Source organism: Eriocheir sinensis, unplaced genomic scaffold (assembly GCF_024679095.1).
Source record: "Eriocheir sinensis breed Jianghai 21 unplaced genomic scaffold, ASM2467909v1 Scaffold409, whole genome shotgun sequence".
Classification (NCBI taxonomy): Eukaryota; Metazoa; Arthropoda; class Malacostraca; order Decapoda; family Varunidae; genus Eriocheir; species Eriocheir sinensis.
The window spans coordinates 40636-59714 of record NW_026111731.1 but is presented as its reverse complement, the minus strand read 5'-3'; the positions used below and the strand labels follow the sequence as shown (position 1 = coordinate 59714).

At 42.4% G+C, this 19079-nt stretch overlaps 1 protein-coding gene and 1 long non-coding RNA gene across 2 annotated transcripts in view; one reads left to right on the top strand and one right to left on the bottom strand.

The window, feature by feature from the left end:
• The window catches only part of LOC126992158 (blastula protease 10-like), a 45144-nt gene extending 27227 nt beyond the window's left edge, over window positions 1-17917 (bottom strand). The window contains exons 1-2 of the mRNA XM_050850814.1: window positions 17886-17917; window positions 12837-12872 (exon numbers count right to left, since the gene is read on the bottom strand). The gene's annotated coding sequence lies outside the window, so the exon portion shown is untranslated. The remainder of the gene's footprint in view (window positions 1-12836; window positions 12873-17885) is intronic.
• Window positions 1624-2846, top strand: LOC126992153 (uncharacterized). Its single transcript, XR_007746261.1, has 3 exons — window positions 1624-1822; window positions 2302-2402; window positions 2693-2846. It is a non-coding gene; the product is annotated as an uncharacterized LOC126992153 (long non-coding RNA).
• Window positions 17918-19079: the final 1162 nt, after the last annotated feature.

Below are 19079 nucleotides of genomic sequence, written 5' to 3'. Positions count from 1 at the left end.
GAATATAGTTCTTGACCAAAAAAGTAGCTCCGAACCTTTTGTAGTTTATGAACCGTTCACCACTGTCAGAGATTTCTTTACAAGACCACTTAAGTCATCTGATCTAGGTATTGTAAAAGTTGACCCAAAAACTAGTAGACTCAGAGTTGCAAGGGTCCCAGATATCATAAAGTATATTAAGCTGCCATACAAAACTAAGTTTGTCTTGATTCCCATTCATCATTCCAGTGGCTCAGTATACTAGAAATCCATATCAGAGTGAGGGCATCAGTTGACTTGTATTATTCATACCTCAAAGTGAAAAAAAATGTCCAGTGGGTGTATGATGTAAATGTTTTCATCATATTTGAAAACAACTGTGATCCTTGAAGTTTTCTCTGCATTGTTTTCCTGCCCATGTTGCCCATCCATTGTAAATATAGTGAAAATTCTGTATTTTATGGTTAAAAATTATTTTGTACATAATGTACATGTGCTATGTGTAAAGGCTTTGTTTTGCCTCCAGAAAAGAAAAAAATGGCAGAAAGTCATCTAGTTAACACAATGGAATACAAGTATTTTGTTGTTGAGTTTCTTCCTGACCCCCGCACTATGAGAACAGAAGTCGAAGTAGTGCCAAGCAAGTGGTGGGACACAGAAGAAGTTAACTATGTATTCTGGCCGTCCCACTTCAAGCGAGAGCAGGCGGCGAATGCACAAAGGAATGCCTGCAGTCCTGAAAGCACGTGGAAATCATTTCCTATTAAGAGGGTTATGTTCAAGACAAGTAAGTTCAAACTATTTGCTGAATACAGATTCGTTAGAATGTAACTTAAGAGAATCATTAAGTTCCAAGCACTGGTTTGGATATGGCTGAATTTTACTAAAGAGAGGATGGCCAAGTTTTGTTTGTTTTCCTTCTCTCATGTGATGGGTTCAGGTCCCATTTTGAAAGAATCTTAAGTATCAATTCTCAACCACTGACATTGTACATGTATGTCTATCCTACCATGTTTGCTGAGATTCCTAATTCAAAAGCAAAAATCCTGAAAGTCACTGCTTAAATTTTATAAAAGTGCTATGAAAATCTTAATTTCTCCCAACTGGTTCTGGAATGTGGATAACGTGGCTCGCGTTTGACTTTTTTCAGGTGACTGGGACGAGGCTCAAAGAAAGTGCAACAAGGCATTATTGACTTCAGATTTGGACTCTGACATCAATGCTCCAGGGAAACGCAAAACATGGTGAGTGGATTCATTTCAACCTTAAATGTGAGACTTGTAGCTTGATCACTGTTGTTTTCATATTGATTGTCCTGGTATTGAGTTGTTACACACTACTTCTGGGTGTGATATGTCAGGCAATATATAGAGGTTGACTACTTTCATTGATTGGAAGGTGAAGCAGGTTGTTATTGTTGTTTCGCTAAATTCGCTGTATGCCTACAAATACTCAGGGCAGGCCTCATCATGTTTTCATTAATTCTTTCATTAATTTCCTTTCGGTTTCCAGATCTTTCAGGGAAACTTTACTAATGTCAAAACCCTTAGTTTGAGTTTCTTTGCTGCATGCATTTTTTGTGACTTGTGCTTGTTTGGTTTACTCTAAAGAATGTTCTATTTCAGCTCACCTAACAGATATACCCCTGATGAGGGAGATCACACCTCTACAGATGATGAGAGTGAGCAATATTTTATTGCTCAGAAAAATAAACGAAACACCCCAAAGCAAAGACCCCCACAACATTCAAAGATGTCCAGTAGCAGCCATGAACCGCTGCCTCATCCCCCAACTCCTCCTCCCCAAATGCGTCAAAATAGAGATGATGCTAGGCTTTCCAGTGGTGAGTTTGGTCAGTCATGCATGCAGCTTTCATATCATGTTTAATGAAGCATTTTCTGATACCCTGTATTGTATGGAAATCAATGTCCACCTCTAGGCCTGGTGCATTGCATGTAGAACTGAGCATGTAAAACTCAGATGGCAATAAATAAAATCATGGGTTCAAATTATGCAGAAATATATTTTTCTAGTGCATTTATTGGCTGCATTAAAAATTATGAAGTTGTGATGATGAGATTTTCCAGGGCTAAGAGGGATACACACCTGGGAATCTAAGAATTATCCTTATTCATAAAGCTATTTCTGCACTTTTCTATGGTGTTGTATTACAAACAAAATCCTTGCTTAGATGGAAAACTGTAGACACCTTCACTACTTATACTTTGGATCATGATATACTCCTTGGCTCCATAATATACCCAGAGGCCTGTTTGGAATGTAAAATCTGGTATGTTCACCATAATCTATTCTTTGTTCCAGGGAGGTCAAGTGTAGGTGCCATATCATCTCACCTTTTCATGCAACTGATAGTTCAAGGACGTCTAGGAGTAATGTTGAATACAACCATACTGCTGTGGTTGGTAAGTGCATTATCTTGAAACTGTTGCACTCCGTTCACACATACACGATTTCAAGCCAGACAGCATCCAGACTTTAGTCACAATATAGCCTGGCAGCTGTCTGGCTCATGTCCGTCGCACATTGTCTGTACATCTTTGGAGAAATCTGTGAAATGTGATGGCAGCCAGAGAGATTGGTGAGGAGCAAGAAAAAAAAGCTCTGTGCTATTTGACCCATGCAAACATCATGCAGTAGTCCTGCCAGCCTTGTGATTTGCAGCTGACTGGTAATGATTTTTTTTTTTTTTCAGAAAAGGTCTTCACCTCATTAGAAAAAATTAATGAGCAACTGAGGGAACAGGGGCAGCAACTGAAAAGGATTGAGGAAAGACAAATGCGTGTGGCACCATTTGACCCTGGAGCACTGGGTGAAGAGGCAGTAGATGAAGAAGACTGTCAGATCTTTTGCAACAGCAGAGGTGACTTGATTGCCTTGGAACAGAAGCTCAGTGAAAACGAACTTGTAAAGAGGAGAGTGGTGAGTTTTGATGTGGGGAAAATGCACCTTTTACATTGTTGCTTGAAGAAAAAAAATCAAGTTCTCCTTGGCTGGAGAATGATTGAACTAGGGTGCCTGGTATTGGTATTAAAATTGGCTGCAGTGATCTAAACTATTTAAATCATGCATCTGCCAAAGGACTTACTGTTCACTATAATCTGAATGCAGTGCAGTTTCATGTTCCTAGTGTCTCATATAAGCCCCCTCCCTCTGGGATTATTAATCCCTGGTCATGTATTTATAATCCCCAGTCAGGTAATAGTAATGATCAGGACGACTTATACTCTAAATTGGTAGATTATATTACACAATGTTAAGAACTCCACATTCCTTACAGAACATTTAGATGTAGAAAAGCAACGACCCTAAATGGATGACAAATGGGCTTAAGCATTAATAGGATTGAAGCGGGGGATATACAAAAGATGGAAAAAAAGGTGACGAGCAGTTAAGAGAAAGGTATAGGCAAATCTCGTGAGAAGTTAGAAAAATGACCAGGGTAGCAAAAAAAGATTATGAGATTAAAATAGCTAAAGAGGCAAATTTAGGTTCAGAAAAGAAATAGGAAGGTGGTGGTTTTCAAATAGGGTAGTGAACGACTGGAACAGACTTAGCAGTCATGTAGTGGAGGCCAACACAATAGGGAGCTTTAAATGAAGGTTAGATTGCTTCATGGATCAGGATAGGTGAGCTTAGTTTTGATATTAGGTAACACTGGAGGCTAAACAGCCTTTTGTTGTCTCCTTATTTTCTTATGTTCTTATGCTCTCTGCAGTCACTCCTAAGGTTCAATCTTCCACATTTTGCTGTAACAACACTTGGTTTATTCTCCATGAAGTCCTATAGAAAATGGAAGCATGTGTTGGGCAAATTTTGCCAAGACACCTTAATTGTCTTTGTTTATTTGGAACATATTTTTTCGTCTATTTCAGATACATCACCTTGGCCTCCTTGGAGGTAAGTGGGTGAGAGAAACAGTCAGAGTGATCTTAAATAACATCCTGTCATACGAGGTCAGCCTAAAATATACAAGAACTGGTACAGCAACCAAGTTTTCCTTAGAGGACCATTCAGCATTGATGAAGGTTATCAAAAGTAAGTTAATTTTGGTTGGAAGTTAGATATTCAGCTGATATTGTTAGCACCAGATACATGTTTACCCTTCATTTTTTAGGTTGTACCTGGCAGATGAATTGTCCTTTCTAGAGGGTTACAAGTCTGTAGTAGTACTGATCTCATCTGTACCAGTGCTAGTTTTGGGCTGGGGATAAAATTGTCATTGTGATATTTACCTCTGTTTTAACTTTATTTAAAATCCTATTTTTCATGGTGGCATTAAGTGAAATTTAAATTTTAAAGTTTTGATCAACCCAGCCTTGATATGGCTGATCGATTGAACTCTTTGAAACTAACTTGTGTGGTTGTACATGTTCTTGTTTATGACCAGCCATAGTTTAATTGATACTGATCTCATGTGGATTCAGCATGGGACGGAATAAGCTATCCTTTCTGCTGGTAGGTTGATTGTATGTTTTATAGCAAGTGTTTCATGAAAATTCATTTATTCAGCTAACCATTTTTGTTTCTTCAGAGAGTGTCAGAAGGCACAAGGCCCTTAAGAATTCAACGGACCAAGACATAAATGAAGCAGTTACCTCATGGTTCACTGGGGTACGGGATAGGCGTGGTGGAAGATCGAAGAGGATGGAAACACATGATAAAAGGAGAACAGATGAAAGGCACATAGACAATGAGACTGAGGAACAGCAGGAAAATCAAAGCACTAGTGACTGATTGATAATTTAAAAATATTCATTGTAACCTTAGCCCCTTCCTGGCGGCAAGGCAGATGTATGTACAATCGTGGGACACAAGTGATGACACACTGTCCACTGAGTTTCGTTCACCAGCCCCGACTTCAAAATCTATACAGCGCATGGAAAGAGGCTAATGTTCAGATATGTCACTATATATACACTCTCCATAATTTATTAGATATGAATTTGTCAGTTGTGCTCACTGATAACAAGTTTGTAATTCGCGGAAGAAAATGTCTCTTTACATTTTGTTCAAATTTAGTCAGTGACAGCTAAAGTTGTTTACAACGCTATTATGCATTTGAATAAATGTTATATCCATTCCTGCAGCGTCCTCACTAAGAAAATACAAAGAAAACATTGATAACGTGCACAAATATTCTGATATGGTCTAAAAATATATAATAATACAACCATTTAACTCTCGCTTGACAATGTTATGCAATGACGTCATCGACCATGCCAGCCGGCGCATTTAGGAAACTAATAGGCTATTATGCATTGAATTGAATTACAAGCCTATTATTTAGCATTTTAGAATACTAAGCGATTCGTTTTCATTTATGAAACTACTATCCATATCAGACCCCCATGACATACCGTTTTTCGCAAATATCTTTCAAACAAAGACTCGGATCAGCATGGGACTTTGACACAGATTGTTTCACACACTCCGCTAATTTTTGACGCTATTGTGCAATGCCAGATGCGGTTAATTGTGGCGTTTACTCCTGACTGTGATGGCAAAACCTGCGTGAGCAAATAAACACATTCGGACAGGCGAGGCGTGACGTATTTGTGACGTGTGTCCACCACCTACCTCCACCCCCGGCTTCCTCTCTCTCTCTCTCTCTCTCTCTCTCTCTCTCTCTCTCTCTCTCTCTCTCTCTCTCGGTATACATGCGATGTGAAGCATTGCACGCATATGACTTGTCTATAATGGCGGATAACTCGAAAGTATATGCTAAGTATGGTCTGGTGTTTTCTGCACACGACCCTGATTCCTGCTCCAGCGTAACTGGATGTTGCTTAAGTGCTGTATGAGGTTTGTCTGGCAATTATATACCTATTGAAAGTTGTACGAGTACATGACCCTCCTCCCCACAGGTTACGTTGAGCGTATGATGGGATGAAGCACGTAGCTGACGCTTGATCATTTATAGGAAATCGCGTAGGAGACGGAAAGGAATGACGTTGGAATTGAAGCGGGAATTCATTGCAGAGTAAAAACGTGGAACGAAATTGGAGAAATATATGAATAATTTATTCTGATGTTAGGAAAAGACTGCCATACGATGTGTTCACTTAGATATGTTAAAAAGTCATAGCAAACAAAAATAGATAGCGAGTATATGATGGGTGGATTAATAATGTAAATAACTGACCACATAGACTGTTACTTCAACATTCATCACCATCGACAAACAGGTCATCCTCGTCATCACTGTTGATGCTGATGCAGACGAGATATAATTTATATTTATCTGCCATTAATTCAAGTCATACGTGTGCATAGATTCATATCTCGTGTACAGCACAAGTGTTTGAGAGAGAGAGAGAGAGAGAGAGAGAGAGAGAGAGAGAGAGAGAGAGAGAGAGAAGGAGGAGGAGGGAGAGAGGAGGAGGAGGAGGAATAGGGGTGGAGGTAGGTGGTGGACACACGTCACAAATACGTCACGCCTCGCCTGTCCGAATGTGTTTATTTGCTCACGCAGGTTTTGCCATCACCGTCAGGAGTAAACGCCACAAATAACCGCATCTGGCATTGCACAATAGCGTCAAAAATTAGCGGAGTGTGTGAAACAATCTGTGCCAATTAAGTCCCATGCTGATCCAGTCTTCGTTTGAAAGATATTTGCGAAAAACGTTATGTTATGGGGTCTGATATGGATAGTAGGCTATTACTTTGCATTTACGAATACTAAGTTATTATTATGCATTTAAGAAAAGTAGGCTATTATTTTGCAGTAACTTTTCTTTCTTAAGAGAAATTAATCTCTCTCTCTCTCTCTCTCTCTCTCTCTCTCTCTCTCTCTCTCTCTCTCTCTCTCTCCAGTATGGTCACTGACGACCAAAGCCAAGCAAGTATTTAGCTTATGGAATGAAGGAAATCTTATTACAGTGCGTGCACTAGTGGAAACAAGAGCATTCATAACAGATTTTTTTTTAAAGAAACATATAATCGTCGTGCAGTTGATGCTCACAGTTTCGTAAGAAAATCCTTAAATAATATCTCTTTTACACCCACACACTCTTTGATCCTTGCACACACACACACACACACACACACACACACACATCATATAATTATAACACTCGAATGTAGCTCTGCTGGATAGTTGCTGTCTTTCGCTAGCGGCGTCCGAAACCTTTTGGAAGCTGTGTCATCACTTGTGTCCCACGACTGTACTACCAAAAAAAATCGTCTCTGTATAGACGCTGTTGATTTTTATCCATGCGTGTATGTATAGATTCCCCGCAAGTGGGCATTCCAGATTGACATCTATATATAGACTCTGCTGCAAAACTGAACAAACATTTGAATTTATATATAGATGTTAAGTTAGATTGGTTATATGTATATTGATATATTTGTATGAAGGTTTAGAGTGTAATCACTGACAGTACATGAGTCAGGATCATCAAAATCATCCCAAAAATCAGCAACTATATTTTCAGCTGCCAAAGAAGTCATTTCTTCCGGCTTAAGAGGTCTCTTTCTCCTTGACGTGATAGACTATAATGATAAAAGAAAATAGGGAAAAAAATGCAAAAATTCCCAGTGTTTGCTGATGTGCGTTTCATAACCGCCGCCGACAAAGCACAAGCGGTGACTGTCCTTGAGAGGCAATGTCGGCGAGTGTCAGGGGGTTTGAGATGCCTAATAACGATTTATTTTGTTCATTTCGTTAGTAGTAAGGAATCGTCTATATGTATTGACCATGCTACAATCTAATGTGGGCAAATGAGAGCAAACATCTATATATAGACGCGAAAAGTCCTAATTTTGAAACGTCTGTATACAGATCCTCCGCCGGGAAGGGGTTAGTATGGAATAAGGACAGTTTTTGTACTTTTCAAAAACAATAAACCAGGATTTAGTTTTGAATACGTTACATATTTTTTGCCTCGGGTTGTTGTTGTTGTCAATTCCTAGGCAGCCTGGCCGAACAACCCAGGGCCCCTGAGAAAGGTCATTGCCAAGACTGGGCTTTCTTACTGAGCTCTCATGGAGTGTATTTTGTGTTGTTGGTACATCTGCCTCGGGTTGATAAGCATGGATACTCTACTTAAGCAAACAGGATGAAAGGATGATAGTTCCTTCTGCCCACAGATCCATTGTTGGAGCTCAAATGACATCCCTATGTGCATCAGTTTATTGCCTTTTGTTGAAAGTAATTTCTTGGTTTCAAATCCTTGAAAAGTGACTTTCAAGGATTTGAAACCAATAAATTACTTTCAACAAAAGGCGATAAATTGATGTACATAGGGATAACATTTGAGCTCCAACAATGGATCTGTGGGCAGCAGGAACTATCATCCTGTGCATCTAGGGGAATGTTGCCCATGCATGCCCATATGGTTACCACATGGGACCCACTCATTCCACCAGGGCCCCACACAGATACCCTGTTGCATCCCCCATCTGGGATCCGTGTGGGCAAATGTGGGGCCCATATTTGCCTATCTGGGGCCCACCAAGATTGCCCAACTGGGAACTCATATTTTTGCCCACATTTTCCCATATGTTGCCCACATGGGGTCCACATTTTTTGCTAGCTGGGAAACCTTAGATTGTAGTCAGAGGCGCGCTAAGTCAGCGAGGCCGCTGATTGGTTGATGACGTCATTGGTCTTGCAGCGAATCGCAAGCACGTTTACAGAACCGTCAGCCAATCCTAGGGAGCCCCCTCCAGCTGCTGGTTCAAGAAACTCATTCTCTTTTCCCATTTGTCTTCCTTTCAAGGCAAACAGTACTAAATCGTAATCTACGAATTCAATTATTTAATTATTTTATTATTCAATTATTATTTCGTTGTTTGCTGCACATTTACGTCAAAGTAACTCTGCTGTTCTATGTCTTGTTACCTACGAACATGCTTAAAATGAAGAAAAAGAAGATACGGAGGAGATTGAGTCAGGGAGAAAGCAAACAGAAATATGGGACAGATATCGAGGCAGACAGAACGAAGGACGGAAGGAAGGAATAGGGAAAATTAAGACTGTCTTGCCATATCTGCGGCCCAACTCATGGGATAGCTGTCACCCGACAAAGGGCCATGGTCCCTCCACGGATGGGGGCGGTGTCACGGGCAAAATTGAGCCTCGGGCAAAATTAAGCCCGGGCATTCACATGCCCCTGTTATCTTAGCTCAAGCTCGTGTATGTGGGGTTCTTGTCGACTGATATGGCGTCTAGAACTAGCATGATCATCATTCTTTATTATGATGACAAGGACCATGTCAAAATTTGCCTCATTAAATAAGAAAGTACATAAAGTTCGGCAGCTTTTCCTCGTCGCCAAGCCATCCTCCAGAGCAGCGCTCCGACACCCATGATCGCACATTCATTTTTCTCAGAAAATAGGATACCAATCACATATACATCAATATATTTCCACAGGTGAATACTTAGGGCATGTTTACACCAAGCTGCGACACCTGAGATTCATTAATAATGACAGGGGAAGGAAAAATGTAGGCCCCTGTCATCGACAAAATTGAGCCTCGGGCAGAATTGAGCCTGGGCATCTATATGCCTCAGATTTCTTCGCTATTATATATTGTAAGATCGTTCTGTTGACATGTATGGGTAAATTAATGCTTTCTGTATCTACATATAGAAGGAAAACGCAAAATTCTCCCTAGTAAATCAGAAATTACATAAAGTTCGGCAACTTTTCCTCGTCGCCAAGCCATCCTCCACAGCAGGCAGAGGAGGGAGGTCTGGCAATCCCCCGGCCGGGTGTTGCCATACCCCCCACACTTATCATATACCTCTCAAAGGGTGCATATCTCATCATTTTATAATGAAATGGGCCTCCTCTACTCGCAAAGTTTTATTTCAAGTTGAAAAACGCGATTTATAAGCATTTATACGTAAATCTGATGATATTGTTAGCGTTACCGTCAGCTCCGAGGCAGTAGTTATTTAACAACAAATTTAGCGTCACACAGAGCGCGATAAACGTTTGTAGATCCGCGCGCTAACCCGTGACGTCATCGATTAGTTGGAAGTTATTGGCGCGCGAGCTTTGTGAATCTCGATGTTCTCAAAACTACGAACTAAGGGCCCAAAACTACGCACTAAGCATTTGTGGATCCGGGCCCAGGAAGGTTGAGGATGCTGCTTTGCTCATCCAGACTCAAATACAGACCAGCCTCTACTAAGTAGTAGTAGTAGTAGTAGTAGTAGTGGTAGTAGCAGTAGTTGTAGTAATAGTAGCAGTAAAAGCAGTAGTAGTAGTAGTAGTAGTAGTAGTAGTAGTCATAGCTGGGCGTTATCGCGATAAGTTATCGCGATACTTTATCGCTGATAACAAAATCGGATTATCGACCATCCGCTACTTATTTAAATATATATCGGTATCTTCGTTACTTTTGTAACCAAACTAGCGATAATCGCAACTTTTTTTCCGCCTCTCAGAAAAAAACGTTGTCTCCTTACTGCGCATGCGTGGCCCGGTGTTGTATGAAAAATCTTCGGGGTATGAAATATCTTCGGTGATGAGATTTCATACTTAGATCATGAAAATTAAAACACTAGGTTATTTTTTTATGCTACTCAAAAATCAATATATCATAGAGAAAAATCATTTAACTTTGCCCCCAAAATGATTATTCCCTGCCTCAAATTTGATATTCCATATTCGTTTGTGACCATCCCATGATACTGAAGGCACCCGGTGTTATGTTATTTGGTGTCCCATCGTCAAAAGATGGGGCTTTTGTTTTCAAACACTGGTCTCTCGTGAACTGCGCATGCTCAGACCATTAAGTGTAGACCTGTGCAGTCTCACAATGCTTTTTCAACACATTAAGAGTTGCTGGAAAGCTGAATCAAACATACAGTACCACCATCCTCGCTGTTTCTAGAACGACGTACACTCTGTACATATAAATACAACTCGTACAGAGTGTCGTTCTAGAAACAGCGAGGATGGTGGTAGTGGTACTATATATCTGATTCAGCCTTCCAGCAACTCTTAATTACGGTTTAAAAGCTTTGTGAGACTGTACAAGTTTACGCTTGCTGGTCTGAGCATGCACCGTTCACGAGAGATCAGTGTTTGTAAACAATTTTTGACGGTGGGGACGCCAAATAACACAACACCGGCTCAGGCATTTCTAGTATTACCGTCCATATGTACGTGTCAACGTGTGGTTTTAAGGTTTTGTGAGTTTCCTAAAATACAGATAATGAAAATTTGAATTCATCAATGTTGTTCTATCTGAAAAATCAATATAGTATCGTTTTCGCCTATCGGACTTATCACTAGCTAGTATCGGAATTGTGGATTTATATCGGGTATCGGTTATCGGTTATCGCCTATATTTGTGTCTCTAGTTAACGAATATCGGTTATCGCCGTTAAGGTTTTTCATTATCAGTTATCGGTTATCGAGAATAAGGTTTTCTGTTATCGTGCCCAGCTATGGTAGTAGTAGTAGTAGTAGTAGTAGTAGTAGTAGTAATAGTAGCAGTTGCAGTAGTAATAGTAGTAATAGTAGTAGTAGCAGTAGTAGTAGTAATAGAAGTAGTAGTAGTAGTAGTAATAATAGCAGTAAAAGCAGTAGCAGTAGTAGTAGTAGTAGTAGTAGTAGTAGTAGTAGTAGTAATAGCAGCAGCAGCAATACTAGTATTAGTAGTAGTACATAAGAACATAAGAACGTAGGAGTCTGTAAGAGGCCGGTAGGCCTATATAAGGCAGCTCCATTGAACCTAAGCTCCCGTGCATGATGGCGCCACTATAAACACTCGCCTGCGCCATAATGGGCTGGAGCCGACCATCAGGCCACACCAAGAAACAGGAGCAATAAAGAACAGAACCATAGAGAAGAAAAGGAAAAACGTTGTCGATGTAGCAGTCAAAGGAACAAGAGTTCGTAGGAGCAAAGTAGCAGAGGCAGCCCTTGCCGAAGTAACAGATCGTTCAATCAAGAAATGGTGGCATACGCCTGGGGGCGCGTTCCCTACGACGCCAAGTCCCGGGGTCCCTCCGTTCAAGTCTCCTGCAGGCCGCCTTTCCATCCGAAGCACCTCCTGGAAAGATCTGTCGATTTGCTCAAACCATGAACTCTGGACGTCCCCTTGACCTCCTCCACTCAGGGTTGTCTCGTACAAAAACAACCCGATGAGCAGGTCGGCTTCTGGGCAGCGTGCCACATGCATGTATAGCTGGAGTTGGCGTTGACGGACTATGCGGCTAATATATGTCGAATCAGTGTCACGGAGCAGTCGCCGGTTGGACACAAAATAAGTCATTCCAGCGATTCACTTATTACTGAAGGTATCTATCCGCCTCTTCAAGTTACTGTTCAGTGTCCATGTCTCACAGCCTTAGAGAAAGACAGGGAGCACAAGGGACTGGAAGATCGGGAGCTTTATCCTTCTACACAAGCATCAGCAACGCCAGACACTCCTGCTGAGCGAGTCCATAACACCGTGGGCCAAGCCGATCAGCCGCAAGACTTCCTGGCGAGACTCACCGTTGTTCTGAACTACTCTACCAAGATATGTGAGCTGGTATAACAAGACACTTTCCCTTCTCACATCAGCTATTTCTAAAGGTCAAAGGGGGATATCAATCAGGCTCTAATGAGTGTTCTTAGGCTCAGGGTACAGAAGAAGGGTCAAACTACCACCAGGGTCATAAAAAGCCTTGTCAAATAGGTGTTCTTGGCGACGACCCGTGAGCTTTTCCGCGATCTCAGTGTCCTCGCCACAAGCATGAACAGACTGTACTGCTTCATGTAGCAAACCTCCAAACACCTGTACCTTGGTCTTGGCCCAGGAGACCTGAAGCCCCAAGTCATAAAAGCAGTACTTAACAAAAGTGAAAATATTGATTCTGTACTTACGTCAAGAATGATTGGAGTCGCCGCACGCTCCTCGTCCTGTTGGAAAGAAAGAGGCAGTGTATCTCTCTCTCTCTCTCTCTCTCTCTCTCTCTCTCTCTCTCTCTCTCTCTCACACACACACACACACACACACACACACAGAATGCTTGATATTTTCGAGGATAAATACCTAAGTCACATGGTTACTGAACCAACTCGACTAAATAACACGTAACACCTTGTTAGAGCAACTCAAGGTAATCTAGTCAGTAAAGTCCGGGATGGCGGCGGCTTAGTGGTTAGCGTGATGGCGCCGCGTCCAGGACGACGAGGGTTCGTGCCCCGTCCGGTGCCACAAGCTGGGATTTTTCAGCCACCGTCGAGTGGCCTATAGGTACCCACATGCTGTCCAGAAGACCACCTATCAACACTGACTCTAGATTCTATGTATGTAAAGGTATGCAAATAGGCAATAAAAGCAGGCAAGAGCGCATGCATGCCCCCCTTCCCCCGCACACACAAGGGAACATAACCACGGAGACACAGGTACAACCACATACTGAAAAGTACTGATGACACGCTCAGCGCGCTGCATGTTTTTAATGTTGCCATATATTACAGATGTAAGGACGGCTGGAGTAGGTAGGAAGACATCTACCGAACGGGCGCAAGCCACTCCCGGTGAGGTATATATGGGAGGTGAGAAGGGAGCTGAAGCCCTCCAAAGACCCTTCCCATGTCCTCACTAACCGTTTCCCTATTGTCTCACCAACACCGGAGAGTAGTTCAGCATGCTCTCTAAAGACAGATCCTCTCTTTATCCACACCACACTACATTCACACAACATATACACCTTTTCCCAAAATTAAAATTTCAAAATGGCGCACATTCACCAAGCCTCGGAGTCCCCGACTGGGGACCAAATTCCCAAGGAGGACTCCCTTCTGGCTGCCGACCCGAGAGGTGTCTTGATAACTCCTCGAACCTCTTTCTTCTCAATTTCTGCAACATTCGCGGTCTTCGCTCTAATTTTCATTCTGTGGAACATCATCTCTCCTCCTCTAAACCTCACCTTCTCTTCCTTACCGAAACACAGGTTTCCGAGGCTACTGACAGCAATCTCTACTCTGTTCCCTCCTACTATCTCTATCCTAAATTTCAATCCAAAGCTGGATGTTGCGCCTACGTGCGCAACGACATCACTTGCTCTCGTACCCACGACCTTGACTCTTCTGAATTTTCCACCATCTGGTTATGACTTCACTGTCAATCTATTACTAAATACATCTGTGCTGTTTATCTCTCACCTAACTCTACCAACTATGTAAAATTCTTTGACTATTTGAATTCTAAAGTGGAGCACATCTTGACCCACTCTCCCTTCGCTGAAATCTCCATCTTAGGAGATTTCAATGTTCACCACCAGCTTTGGCTTTCATCCTCTTTCACTGACCATCCTGGTGAACAAGCCTACAACTTTGCTATCCTCAACGACCTAGAGCAGTTGGTCCAGCACCCTACACGTATTCCCGACCGTCTTGGAGATCGGCCCAACATTCTAGACCTCTTCCTTACCTCAAACCCTTCTGCTTATTCTGTCAAACTGTTCTCTCCGTTGGGCTCCTCCGATCACAATCTTATTTCTGCATCCTGTCCTATCGCTCTGTACACCCTCTGGACCCACCGAAGAGGCGATGCTTCTGGCATTTTGCTTCAGCTCGGTGGGACGACCTGAGGATGTACTTTTCCGATTTCCCGTGGAATGATTATTGCTTCCAGGATAGAGACCCCTCTGTGTGTGCTCAGCGCATCACAGAGGTGATTGTCTCTGGAATGGAGGCATACATTCCTCGTTCTTTCTCTACTCCTCACGCAAAAAAGCCTTGGTTTAATCACGCTTGTTCTCGTGCTGTCAATGATAGAGAGGTAGCTCACAAAAGGTACCAGAGCCTTCAAACTAATGCTAATTATGAACTTTACATTTCTGCCCGAAATCGTGCCAAATCTATTCTCCGACTAACCAAAAATTCTTTCATTAATAGAAAATGCCAAAACCTTGCTTTCTCTAACTCTTCCCGTGACTTCTGGCATCTAGCCAAAAACATCTCCTCCAACTTCACTTCTTCATCTTTCCCTCCACTCCTCAGTCCTGACGGCAACACTGCCGTCTCATCTATCTCTAAGGCTGAACTCTTCTCTCAAACCTTTTCTAAAAACTCCACTCTGGACGATTCTGGGCATATTCCTCCTACTCATCCCCCCTCTGACTCCTTTATGCCTGTTATAAAGATTCTTCAAAATGATGTTTTCTATGCCCTCTCTGGCCTGAATCCTCAGAAGGCTTATGGACCTGATGGAGTGCCTCCTATTGTCCTTAAAAACTGTGCCTCCGTGCTGTCACCCTGCCTGGTCAAACTCTTTCGCTTCTACCTGTCAACATCTACCTTTCCTTCTTGCTGGAAGTATGCCTTCATACAGCCTGTACCTAAGAAGGGTGACCGCTCCAATCCCTCAAACTACCGACCTATTGCTTTACTTTCTTGTCTATCTAAAGCTTTTGAATCAATCCTTAACCGGAAGATTCAAAAGCACCTTTCCACTTCTGACCTTCTATCTGATCGCCAGTATGGGTTCCGCAAGGGGCGTTCTACTGGTGATCTCCTAGCCTTCTTAACTGACTCTTGGTCATCCTCTCCTAGCCGTTTCGGTGAAGCTTTTGCTATTGCGCTGGACATATCAAAAGCTTTTGATAGGGTCTGGCACAAATCTTTGCTTTCTAAACTACCCTCCTACGGTTTCTATCCTTCTCTCTGTACCTTTATCTCCAGTTTCCTCTCTGACCGTTCTATTTCTGCCGTGGTAGACGGTCACTGTTCTTCCCCTAAATCTATTAACAGTGGTGTCCCACAGGGTTCTGTCCTATCTCCACTCTTTTCTGTTGTTCATTGATGATCTTCTTTCCAAACGAACTGTCCTATACATTCCTACGCCGATGATTCCACTCTGCATTATTCCACTTCTTTTAATAGAAGACCCACCCTTCAGGATCTTAACTACTCAAGGCGTGAGGCTGCAGAACGCTTAGCCTCAGACCTTACTATTATTTCCGATTGGGGCAAGAAGAACCTGGTGTCCTTCAACGCCTCAAAAACACAGTTTCTCCACCTATCCACTCGACACAATCTTCCAAACAACTATCCCCTATTCTTTGACAACACCCAGCTATCACCTTCCTCAACACTAAACATTCTCGGTCTATCCTTAACTCAAAATCAACTGGAGACTTCATATCTCATCTCTTACTAAATCAGCTTCCTCGAGGCTGGGCGTTCTGTACCGTCTCCGCCAGTTCTTCTCCCCTGCACAGTTGCTGTCCATATACAGGGGCCTTGTCCGCCCTCGTATGGAGTATGCATCTCATGTGTGGGGGGGCTCCACTCACACAGCTCTTCTGGACAGAGTGGAGGCTAAGGCTCTTCGTCTCATCAGCTCTCCTCCTCATACTGATAGTCTTCTACCTCTTAAATTCCGCCGCAATGTTGCCTCTCTTTCTATCTTCTATCGATATTTCCACGCTGACTGCTCTTCTGAGCTTGCTAACTGCATGCCTCCCCCCCTCCCGCGGCCCCGCTGCACTCGACTTTCTACTCATGCTCATCCCTATACTGTCCAAACCCCTTATGCAAGAGTTAATCAGCATCTTCACTCTTTCATCCCTCACGCTGGTAAACTCTGGAACACTCTTCCTTCATCTGTATTTCCTCCTGCCTACGACTTAAACTCTTTCAAGAGGAGGGTATCAGGACACCTCTCCTCCCGAAACTGACCTATCTTTCGGCCACCTCTTTGGATTCTTTTTGGGAGCAGTGAGTAGCGGGCTTTTTTTTTGTTGGTGTTTGCTTTTTGTGTGCCCTTGAGCTGTCTCCTTTGCTGTAAAAAAAAAAAAAAAAAAAAAGATGCCATCATCATTATTATTATTATGAATATTATTAGGATTATGATTACTATTATTATTATCATTATTATTATCATGATTATTATTATTATCTTTACTATGATTATTGCTATTATTGTTATTTCTATTTTCCTTTTTATTTTCAATCATGCTACTTTGTTCATTTGTCCCATTCATTTCATTTTATCATCCACTGATGTATATTTTCAGCTCTAGGGCTGCCGGGTACTTCATGCAATAAGCCGTTTATTATTATTATTATTATTATTATTATTATTATTATTATTATTATTATTATTATTATTATTATTATTATTATTATTATTATTATTATTATTATTATTACGTCCAGGACATCTGCACCAGAACTGACAGCAGCACCACGTCCACTATTGCATTTCCCTATTGTCAGCAGCGTTTTGTTCCCTCTAACACAATTTCATAAATAATTTCATATCGTCTATCTGTTCTATCTGTATCTCCGACGCCCTGTTCCCTCCAGGGGGTGGCCGCGGCAGAAGTGTCTCCCTGTTCTGGCACTCCCTCTCGGCACACTCCATCCTGCTACTTCCTAATCTTGCTCCAGTACTCGCTCACCCTACTGATCCGCTTCACAGGTGGGCTCTCCCTGACACCTCTTCCCTCAATCCTTCCCTCATAAACTCCACAAATTCATTCTCCTCCATGCTCATCACGTGTCCAAACCGTCTCAGCGCACCACGCTTCACCCACTCGACCACTCTACAATTCATGTCTCACAGCCTTAGGAAATGACAGGGAGCACAAAGGACTGGAAGATTGGGAGCTTTGTCCTTCTATGTACACAGGTGTCGTCAACGCCATACACTCGCGCTGAGCGAGTCCATAACACCGTGGGCCAGGCCGATCAGCCATAAAACTTTCTGGCGAGACTCACCGTTGTTTTGAACTACTCTACCAAGATATGTGAACTTTTCCGCGATCTCACTGTCCTCGCCACACGCATGAACAGACTGTACTGCTTCATGTAGCAAGCCTCCAAACACCTGTACCTTGGTCTTGGCCCAGGAGACCTGAAGTCCCAAGTCATAAAAGCAGTACTTAAAAAAAGTGAAAATATTGATTCTGTACTTACGTCAAGAATGATTGGAGTCGCCGCGCGCTCCTTGTCCTGTTGGAAAGAAAGAGGCAGTGTATCTCTCTCTCTCTCTCTCTCTCTCTCTCTCTCTCTCTCTCTCTCTCTCTCTCTCTCTCTCTCTCTCTCTCTCTCTCTCTCTCTCTCTCTCTCTCTCTCTCTCTCTCAATATTGTTTGTGATCGATGACACTTTGCGAACGAGGAGCAATGGCATAAAACTCAAATGTAGACAAGTAAATTCAGACTGAACCTAATTTTTCTTCACCAACGTTGTAGTGCGAAAATGGAATAAGCTCCCGCCTTCAGTGGTCCAGTGCGACATGATTGACTCCTTTAAAAACAAACTCGACCGTCACTTCCTTCAACTTAATATTAACTAGAGTTGAAATGCAACGTTTTGGAGCCATCGGATTAATGTAAAATCACTTAGGTTTAAGGACAGACCACCTATTCTGGACCATGGGTCTGTGTGGTCTAATTTTCTATGGAAATCTATGTAAAATCTCTCTCTCTCTCTCTCTCTCTCTCTCTCTCTCTCTCTCTCTCTCTCTCTCTCTCTCTCTCTCTCTCTCTCTCTCTCTCTCTCTCTCTCTCTCTCTCTCTCTCTCTCTCTCTCTCTCTCTCTCTCTCTCTCTCTCTCTCTCTCTCTCTCTCTCTCTCTCTCTCACACACACACACACACACACACACACACACACACAGAAATCTTTGATATTTTAGAGCAGTGCTGCCCAAACTTTTTCGCCTATTGTACCCTTTAATACCTCTCCTGCTGTTACGCACCCCCATGGCTGATTAAATTAAATCATACTATATTTATATTTATTATATATTATATTTACATACACGTACATTACGCGTCCCTCCTAGGTACCCGTCCCTCCCTCTCTCTTTTCCTTCATACACTTTCATTACTTCTCCATCCCATCCTGACCCACTACATGCACCTCTTGTATAACTCATGTCCACTGCCCGTATTCTTGATCGTTGTGCTACATTCCATGTCTCTGATCCATATGACAGAGTTGGCAGGATAATACTGTTACCTGTTCACTTCTGTACCCCAATGCTCATACTGTTTCCTCTCATAACTCTCCCCAACACACTACTACTTATCTGCCCTTCCCTGCTCTTTCCCTCACCTCACCTTCCATACCTACAAGCGCATAGCTGGGCACGATAACAGAAAACCT